This window comes from Choloepus didactylus, chromosome 4, assembly GCF_015220235.1.
Source record: "Choloepus didactylus isolate mChoDid1 chromosome 4, mChoDid1.pri, whole genome shotgun sequence".
Classification (NCBI taxonomy): domain Eukaryota; kingdom Metazoa; phylum Chordata; class Mammalia; order Pilosa; family Megalonychidae; genus Choloepus; species Choloepus didactylus.
In genome coordinates, this window is record NC_051310.1 from 125,620,211 (window position 1) to 125,630,614 (window position 10,404).

Genomic DNA, 10,404 nt, shown 5'->3' on the forward strand with positions numbered 1-10,404 from the left:
TTGGTATGAGGGTGATGTTGGACTCATAGAATGTATTAGGGTGTGTTTCTTCCTCATCAGTTATTTGGAAGATTTTGTGTAGGATTGATGTTAATTCTTCTTGGAATGTTTGGTAAAATTCCCCTCTGAAGCCATTTGGTACTGCATTTTACTTCACTGGGAATTTTTGGATGACTGATTCAATGTCTTTGCTAGTGATTGGTTTGTTGAGATCTCCTATTTCTTCTTCAGTCAGTGTCAATAGTTTTTGTGTTACTAGAAATTTGTCCGTTTTATCTGGTTATGTAATTTGTTGGCATACAGCTGTTCATTGTATCCTTTTATAGTCCTTTTTATTTCAGTAGTGTCAGTAGTAGTGTCCCCTTTTCATTTCTGATTTTAGTTATTTGTGTCCTCTCTTTCTTCATTTTGCCAAAGGTTTGTCAATTGTATTGGTCTTTTCAAAGAACCAACTTTTGGGTTCACTGATTCTCTGTATTGTTTTGTTATTCTCTATTTAATCTCTCTCTGCTCTAATCTTTATTTTCTTCTTTCTGTTTGCTCTGGATCTAGTTTGCATTTTTCTGCTTTAGTTCTTCCAGTTTTGTGCTTAGGTCTCTGATTTGAAGTCTGTCTTCTTTTTAAATGTAAGCATTTAGAGCTATAAATTTCCATTTCAGCACCACCTTGCTGCATCTGCAAGTTTTTGTATTTTGTATTTTCATTTCTATTTGCCTCAAGATATTTCCTAATTTCTCTGTGAGTTCTTCTTTGACCTATTGGTTGTTTAAGGGTACATTGCTTAATTTCCACATATTTGTGAATTTTCCATTTCTCCCTCTGTTATTGATCTCCAGCTTCATTCCATTGTGGTCAGAGAAAACATCTGTCTGAAATTACTGAGACTTGTTTTGTAATTTAAGATACAGTCTGTCTTTGAAAATAACACATGTACTAGAAAAGAATGTGTATTCTGCTGTTGTTTGGTCAAATGTTCTATATATGTCTGTTTGGTCTAATTGGTTTAGAGTATCATTCAAGTCTTCTATTTCCTTATTTTTTACTGTCTAGGTGTTCTATCCATTATTGAATGTTGTGTATTAAAGTCAACTATTAATGTAGAACCATCTATTTCTCCCTTCAAATCTATCAGTATTTGTTTCATATATTTTGGGGCTCTACTGTTAAGTGCATATATATTTTTAATTCTTCTTGTTATCTTCTTGTTAAATTGATCCCTTTATCAGTATATATATTAAAAGTCACTACTGATAATGTAGGACTTTCTCTTGCCATTTTGCTATTTATCCTCTTACTTTTTTTGCCCTTCAGTTCTTCTGTTAATGTGTACTTTCATATTTATTTGATTTTTTATATTGTACCATATTGAATCCCTTTTTATTTCTATCTGGATATATTTTTCATATATTTTTCTTGTAATTACCATGGGGTTACAATTTAACATCTTAAATATATAACAGTCATATTTGATTTGACACCAACTTTACTTCAATAGCATACACATACACAGTTCCCATACCTCTCCATCCCCCCACCTTTGTTGAACTTGTTACAAATTATATTTTTGAACATTGTATGCCCCAAACCACAGATTTATCATTACTTTTAATGCATTTGCATTTTAGCATCTGTAGGAAATAAGAAGTTGAGTTAACATAACTAGAAAATATAACACAATAGTACCTGCATATATAATTACCCAAATGGTTACCTTGACCAGATGTCACTATTACTTTACGCTGTTTTGAACTGCTGCTTAGTGTCCTCTCCTTTCAGTCTGAAGAACTCCCTTTAGCATTGCTTGTAGGTCATATCTGGTGGTGATGAGCTACCTCAGCCTTTGTTTCTAGTGTTAACATTTTAAAATATTAAATGCACAGTGTGCAACAAAAGATTACAAGACAGAGATACAGGAAATGATGACCCATCCAAACGAAGAGGATAAAAATCAAGAAAACATCAATAAAGATGACCAGATTGTGGGCATGCCAGACAAAGACTGCAAAAAAATGATCTTCAATCTGCTCAAGGAGGATTTATTTCCTGAGTGGCTGTTCTTGAGTTTGTATCCAGCTGGTGATATGCCAGAGATTTTCTTCAGCATCAGGGGCTAACAAAACCAAGTAAACCTAAGCAAAATACACCTTACACCATCTTTGCAAATTGACTTTGCTTTGGCTAGTGCTCTCCTTCAATCTGCCTGCCAATCCCCTCAATCAGGAAGGTCAGCCCAAGGCAAATGCAAAGTGCAGGGTCCTCTCTGTCTTTTGTGGCCCTGAGTCTTATTCTGGGCTTGTGCTTTCTAGTGGCTTTAGGAGTTCCCTTGTTTACAGAAGTTTGAATGGCCCCTCTACTTCCCAGGAAACACCACCTCCTTCTCCTGGGTGTTCCACTACAGGATTTAAACCTGGCAAGCCTTGGCCTGAGGCAACCTGCTTCAGTTGTTTGTTATACTGCTTTCCTTATCTCAAAATGCTTTTGCCTGGAGGGGCACACCTGAGAAGAGTTTCCCAAGTCAATTCTTTCCCAGCTATAGGAACTAGATCAGGGACCCATAAAGGGAACTCTAGTGGGCTCCAAATTACCATGGGGGAGGGATGAGGGAGGGGGCAGAAAGGAAACCAGGAGCTTCTTCTGTATCTACTGAAAGCTGCACTTTCTTGTCTTGGTATCTGACCAGCAAATGCAGCACTTCAGCTGTCCTTCAACTGTCCTCTGCTGCTCCAAGGAAGTGTATAGTCTTTAATTCTTCTCTACTGCCTTTGTCTGGGGTGTGTTGGAATAATGACCACCTTCAGAGCCAGGCTGTCAGCAATCCAAAGCAGCTAATCAAAAACAGTGATTTGGGAACAGACTGTGCCCACCCCATTCCCCTGGATCTCAGGGAATTGGGTTTTTATGTCACTCTCTTGCATTAGCAAGCCATGCCAGGGGCCAGACTCCACTTTTTCCTGCCAGGAGAATGGGGAATGAGTGATGGTAACCACCACACAGAGAGAGCAGTTTACTGGCATTTGCCACAATTTACCAGCCTCTTCCTCCTACTCTTTCCTGGAGGCTGTGCAGTGTTCTACTGGACTCTAGATGTTTGAAATTGTTGATTCAGATAGTTCCTGCCTGTTTAATAGTTGTTCTGTTGGAGGGATTGATTGCTGGATATTTCTACTATGCCATCTTCCATGGCTACTTCTTAACCATGGCCATTTTCTTTATCTCCAGTTTCCTTAGCTTTAATGGTAACTACTTCTCCAAGCCATTAATGCCCATCAAAGGCACCACCACCAAAGTCTGAAGTAGTTACTTCTCTCTGACAGCCAAGGTTGTGCATGCCCAGTATCCATGGAATCTGCCTATTCTCACTGCAAATGGCACTGCTACCACAATTGCTGTCACCTACTAATATCACTGAGGCTGTGGAATATTAAAGATGGTGGTGATGTCTTAATGTCAAGCAGTTTTGTATTTCAGTTTGAGGATTATAGCAGCACAGTGTCTGAACTCAAGTAGATGGCTCACAAAATATTGAATAAATGAATCTTATGGCAAAATATTGTATTATAGGTGTTCTAGTTTGCTAATGCTGCCAGAATGCAAAACACCAGAGATGGATTGGCTTTTATAAAAGGGGGTTTATTTGGTTACACATTTACAGCCTTAAGGCCATAAAGTGTCCAAAGTAACACATCAATAATTGGGTACCTTGACTGGAGGATGGCCAATGGTGTCTGGAAAACCTCTGTTAGCTGGGAAGGCACGTGGCTGGCGTCTGCTCCAAAGTTCTGGTTTCAAAATGGCTTTCTCCCAGTACGTTCCTCTCTAGGCTGCAGTTGCTCAAAAATGTCACTCTTAGCTGCACTTGGGGTATTTGTCCTCTCAGCTTCTCCAGAGCAAGAGTCTGCTTTCAACAGCTGTCTTCAAACTGTCTCTCATCTGCAGCTCCTGTGCTTTCTTCAAAGTGTCCCTCTTGGCTGTAGCTCCTCTTCAGAATGTCACTCATAGCTGCACTGAGTTCCTTCTGCCCCTCAGCCCATTTATATGGCTCCACTGATCAAGGACCACCCTGAATGGGTGGGGCCATGCCTCCATGGAAATATCTCATCAGAGTTATCACCTACAGTTGGATGGGGCACATTCCATGCAAACAACCTAATCCAAATGTTCCAACTTAATCCCCACTAATGTGTCTGCCCCACAAGATTACATCAAAGAATATGGCTTTTACTGGGGGACATAATACATTCAAACCAGCACAGTAGGTTTTATGGAGCTTGTGCTTCTATTTGGAGATTTATAAAATTATAATTAACTGAATTTGGAATTGTTTATTTAATTGCAACCTTCCCCCTCTTCTCATCCCTCCATCCCCTTCTCAGAGACCTTGTTTATTTCCTTTCACACAGGTATTTCCCCTAATAAAATCTTGGCATGTTTAATCCCATTTTTATGAAAGGGCCCTGATTAAAACAATAGGGTAATCAGAAACTTTCTTCCTAAACTTAATCAAATGCATATGCCTCAGCTTTCTTGATCATTGATATTTATAACCTCTTGAGGTGCTTGCCCCCAAATTTCCACAGACTTGCCTATGCACCCTACATCCATGGCTTGGATGTGCCCCTGGGGCTATGAATGTGAAAGCATAGAACTCTGTGATTATTATGAGACGGTGAAAGAAGGAGGAGACCTCTTATCTTGTACCACTATGAATACAGAGGAGAAAGGTGTAAAACAACAGCAACAACAACAAAAAACCCTCTGTTTTTCCTGGATCACACATTAGAGTTGGAAAGTTTGAGAAATCATACATTTAAACTATTCCACAAATTATTACTGGTAAAGATATGTTTTATTTTCTTTTGTAACCCTTTACATTTTCACACTTATTTTTTGGAGTAAACAATAGGAAGTTTCCTAAGAAGAGGGCAAGAAAAATGTGCTTTGTGAGAAGCAAAGTGACACAACATTAGTGGCCAAAATGAGGGTACATGAGAGAGCTGAAGGCAACGTTAATATGGTAGAAAAATACAGAGTACTCAGGATTCATGCTGATAATTTTGTTTGCTGATATTACAATGGTGTGAGTTTTCTAATTTATATCATTTCCTTGTTTGCATTGGCCTAGTAGAAGTATCTGCTAAAGTCACGTAAATTCAGTTTGACCCGTCGTACCTTATTTCAAATCAAACTGTAATGTAGTAAATTCTGGTTGGGTGGAGAGGGTGAGATTAGGTAAGAAGCAACCCAAAAAAACATGATCAACAGGAACTTGGAATTTAGACAAGCTGAACAACTAACTTGCGAAAAAAAGTCCATCACTCATTGCCTGAAATTATACAGGTAACCTCACTTAATGAGACTGAGTGATCTGAGTTTCCACAAATTTCCTAAATGCTTCAGAATTGCCCAAAATAAGACAGGCGTCTCTCCATATATCAGTTTCTGTGTGTGTTCTACAGGTAATGGAAACGTTTGGACTCTTTTCAAGAGATGGCCAATCCCATAATAGAGACATGGAAAGGATATCCTTTTCAGCCCAGGAGAAAAGGGCTGTGGTATTTTGTGGACACGCGTTAACCTATTTGATGATGATCTAAGGTTGTTGAGCTGTACTCTCATTGCGAGAGCTAAGTATTGCCATAAGATCACTAATTAATTCATAGCTCTGGAAGGGAGCTCTTCTCTAACTGGTGAATAATATGTAGTTACTGTGGGAAACCATAGCATCATGACACAACAGAGATATTTTAGCAAGATCTAAATAAAGTGAAATGTGGGCAAATAATAGGACATGTGGTGATAACCAGGACCTAAAATCCAAGAACCACAGGCAGGAGCAGAAGCTAATGCTTGAACTGCAGAAAAGACTGACTGGAGGGTCTCAAACCAAACTGCCCAAGAACTGTGACTCATAGAGAATGCAGAAATTGTGGATCGCTGAGTTATTTTTTCCTACAAATCTACTGGGCTAATCTAGTTCCCTTTAGGTAAACCTTGGCCTCTGTTCTTGCAAAGTCCTAGTAAATTGCTGTCTGGAAGATGGATCAATCTAGATGGCTGAAGCTAATAGACGTATGACCTTTATGAAATGTCCACTTGTTTCTTATGGCTCCAGAATCTCTGAGAAGATGATTAATCTGCCAGTGAAAGCACTGTTCTTTGTCTTGGGTCTGATATGTATCACTGTGTGCTGTGACAAACAGAGCAACAGAGATTTTTTGAAATGATACTGAGAGATTAAGAGGACAGTTTTCATTCAGGTTTTTAAGGTCTGCGAATGAGCCAAAATGCTGGGTGATTTTTGCCTAGTAAAATCTAGAGAGAAAGAAAAAGGAAGGAAGGAAAGAAAAAAAAGTAAGGAGAGGGAAAAGAGAAGAGAAAAAATTTAAAAAATAAAGCAAAAGGAAAGGGGCAGGAAATCATGTATTCTCTTTGACTCTTATTCCCTTACCTAGAGATTTTCCAGGAACCTCAAAAAATTTGGTAATTTTTTAAATTGTAATTAATTTATTTATTTTACTATCAAGTACCCTTTTTATATTTCTTATAACGGATCCATGCTATGAAGGTTCTGTCTACCAAGTACACATTATACTTTGACATTATTTCTTCTAGATTTATTGATACATTGAAGATAGCTTGAGGGCTGTCATTTCTGCTTCTAGCAGAATGTAGTTTGGGTCATTGGTTCTAACTTTCTCTGTTAACTTTGGAACCATAGAGTAGGCTATAGCACTGTTCAGGAATTTTCTGGATCTAGCTACCGGGTACCATCTCACCTTGTTTCTCATGTGCATTGCTGATTTGTCCTGTGTCAGGATTCTTCAGACAAGGAGATCTGAGTCAGGAATTCCTTCTTCTTTCCACTACATTGATTCCCTGAGAGCCTAACTATATTTTCTTTGGTTTCTAGATGTTCTCCTCTTAGCATTCAGTATTGTGAAAATAGGAATCAAACTATTAAAAATATGCCTCCCCTCGGTGCGTTGGCCTTGCTGAGCCGGCTGGGTGGCCTGGGTCCCCTCCCTGGCCCCGACGGGCTGGCGGGCTGCCCTGAGGAGGCGGGTTGGGGAGGACTGGGCCGGCAGGCGGGTGGGCCACGATGCCGAACTTACGAGCTGCCCCCAACTGCACGCGGAAGAGCACGCAGTCCGACCTGGCCTTCTTCAGGTTTCCAAGGGTCCCAGCCAGATGCCAGAAGTGGGTGGAGAATTGTAGGAGAGCAGACTTAGAAGATAGAACACCTGATCAGCTAAATAAACATTATCGGTTATGTGCCAAACACTTTGAGACCTCTATGATCTGTAGAACTAGTCCTTACAGGACAGTTCTTCGAGATAAGGCTATACCAACAATATTTGATCTTACCAGTCACTTGAACAATCCACATAGTAGACACAGAAAACGAATAAAAGAATTGAGTGAAGATGAAATCAGGACACTGAAACAGAAAAAAATTGATGAAACTTCTGAACAGGAACAAAAACATAAACAAACAACAGCAGTGCTCAGAACCCAAATATAGAAGAAGGGGGTGAAGAACAGGATGAAGATATTTTACCTTTAACCCTTGAAGAAAAGGAAAACAAAGAATACCTAAAATCTTTATTTGAAATTTTGATTCTTATGGGAAAACAAAACATACCTCTGGATGGGCATGAGTCTGATGAACTCCGGGAAGGTCTCTTTATGCCTGATAACTTTCAAGCATTGCTGGAGTGCCAAATAAATTCTGGTGAAGAGGTTCTGAGAAAGCGCTTTGAGACAACAGCAGTTAACACATTGTTCTGTTCGAAAACACAGCAGAAACAGATGCTAGAGATATGTGAGAGCTGCATTCGGGAGGAAACTCTCAGGGAAGTCAGAGACTCACACTTCTTTTCCATTATCACTGATGATGTGGTGGACATAGCAGGGGAAGAGCACCTGCCAGTATTGGTGAGGTTTGTGGATGAATCACATAACCTGAGAGAGGAATTTGTGGGCTTCCTGCCTTATGAAGCTGATGCAGAAATTTTGGCTGTGAAATTTCACACTACAGTAACTGAGAAGTGGGGGGCTAAGCATGGAGTACTGTCGTGGACAGGCTTACATTGTGACCAGTGGATTTTCTTCCAAGATGAAAGTTGTTGCTTCTAGACTTCTAGAGAAATATCCCCAAGCTATCTATACACTCTGCTCTTCCTGTGCCTTAAATATCTGGTTAGCAAAATCGGTGCCTGTTATGGGAGTATCTGTTGCATTGGTAACAATTGAGGAAGTTTCTTCTTTTTTCCATCGATCACCACAACTACTTTTAGAACTTGACAGTGTAATTTCAGTCCTTTTTCAGAGCAATGAAGAAAGGGGTAATGAACTGAAGGAAATTTTCCATTCTCAATGGACAGGAAGGCATGATGCTTTTGCAATTTTAGTGGAACTCCTGCAAGTACTTGTTTTATGTTTAGATAGTATAAATAGTGACACAAATATTAGATGGAATAACTGCATAGCTGGCCGAGCATTTGTACTCTGTAGTGCAGTAAAAGATTTTGATTTCATTGTTACCATTGTTGTTCTTAAGAATGTCCTATGTTTTACAAGAGCCTTTGGGAAAAATCTCCAGGGGCAAACCTCTGATGTCTTCTTTGCAGCCAGCAGCTTGACTGCAGTGCTACATTCACTAAATGAAGTGATGGAAAATATTGAAGTTTATCATGAATTTTGGTTTGAGGAAGCCACAAATTTGGCAACCAAACTTGATATGCACATGAAACTCCCTGGCAAATTCCGCAGAGCTCAGCAAGGCAACCTGGAATCTCAATTAACCTCTGAGAGTTACTATAAAGAAACCCTAAGTGTTCCGACAGTGGAGCACATTATTCAGGAACTTAAAGATATGTTCTCAGAACAGCACCTCAAAGCTCTTAAATGCTTCTCTCTGGTACCCTCTGTCATGGGACAGCTCAAATTCAATACGTCGGAGGAACACCATGCTGACATGTACAAAAGTGACTTACCCAATCCTGACATATTCTCAGCCAAGCTTCATTGTTGGAGAATCAAGTGGAAACACAAAAGGGAAAGATATAGAACTTCCATCCACCATTTATGAAGCCCTCCATCTGCCTGACATCAAGTTTTTTCCTAATGTTTATGCTTTCTTGAAGGTCTTATGCATTCTTCCTGTGATGAAGGTTGAGAATGAATGCTATAAAAATGGACAAAAGCATCTCAAAGCATACCTGAGGAACACGTTGACAGACCAAAGGTCAAGTAACTTGGCTTTGCTTAACATAAATTTTGATATAAAACATGATCTGGATTTGATGGTGGACACATATATCAAACTCTATACAACTAAGTCAGAGCTTCCCACAGGTGATTCAGAAACCGTTGAAAATACTTAAGAAACTTTTAAAATAGGTTTTCTCTTATATTTGGAGGAAGAGCTGTAAGGTGTATGAAGGCTGCTTAATCACTGACTATCTTTGCCTATAGGTCTCCCATTGAATACATTTGTCATTAATAATCTACCTATTTAAAGGGCCCCCATTTGAACTCTCATGCTTTGAAGACCTGTCTGTTCTTCCAGAAGGTAGCATTGAAAGTGCCACGTTTCATTTCTGCATGCTCTCCATTAGTGGCACTCTGGAATTATTTTAGTTAAGTCATTTTAGACACAACATTAATCATCACTGTGGCTCCAATTGTCAAGTTACCAGTCCAGTTATCAGTACTTTGAAGAAATAAATTTTGACGAGGTATGGAAGGAAGGGATGCATTTTGTAAAGTGTTACAATGAGGTTCACATTGACCTTTAACTAGAAAGACTTTAAAGTATGTTGTTAAAATTTATATTGGACAGTTAAGGGAATTACCACAGAGTGAGAGAAACTGAGCTCACCAAGCAAGGATTTCAACGTAGATTTTGTTTTTATCAAATGAACCTAAAGGAACAAGTTACAGTTCGAATGCCTTTTTCCACATCTGATTGTTGCTGTTTACATTCCTTTATTGAGCCCATGCCTTCATAAGCTGTTTAGCAGGTATCTGTTGAACATTTCTGTTTCATGGTCAAGACAGAATCGGAGGCCATGGATACTGACTGCTGATTTGTCTGATTTCTTCTGTCTATTTCCATGACTATGTCTACTGCCTCATCTTGATTATCAGCAGAACCTGGAAAGCCTACAAAAATAAGTGTTTTGTGGTTTATCTAGGAATAACACAGAAAATATTGCTATTATTTTTGGTGAAGAAAATCAATTTTGTACAATTTATTTCAATCTAAATAAAATGTGAATTTTGTTTAAAAAGCGATAGCTATATTAATCTATTATATTTTAAGTAATTATTTTGGTAAGCCATTAAAAGAAAATGGATAGTTGATTTTTAAAACCCACATTCTAAAATTTATAGTTTCTG

The 10,404-nt window shown here is 38.9% G+C and overlaps 1 pseudogene; it reads left to right on the forward strand.

The window, feature by feature from the left end:
- Positions 1-7,099: 7,099 nt before the first annotated feature.
- Positions 7,100-9,386, forward strand: LOC119530858 (annotated as a pseudogene).
- Positions 9,387-10,404: the final 1,018 nt, after the last annotated feature.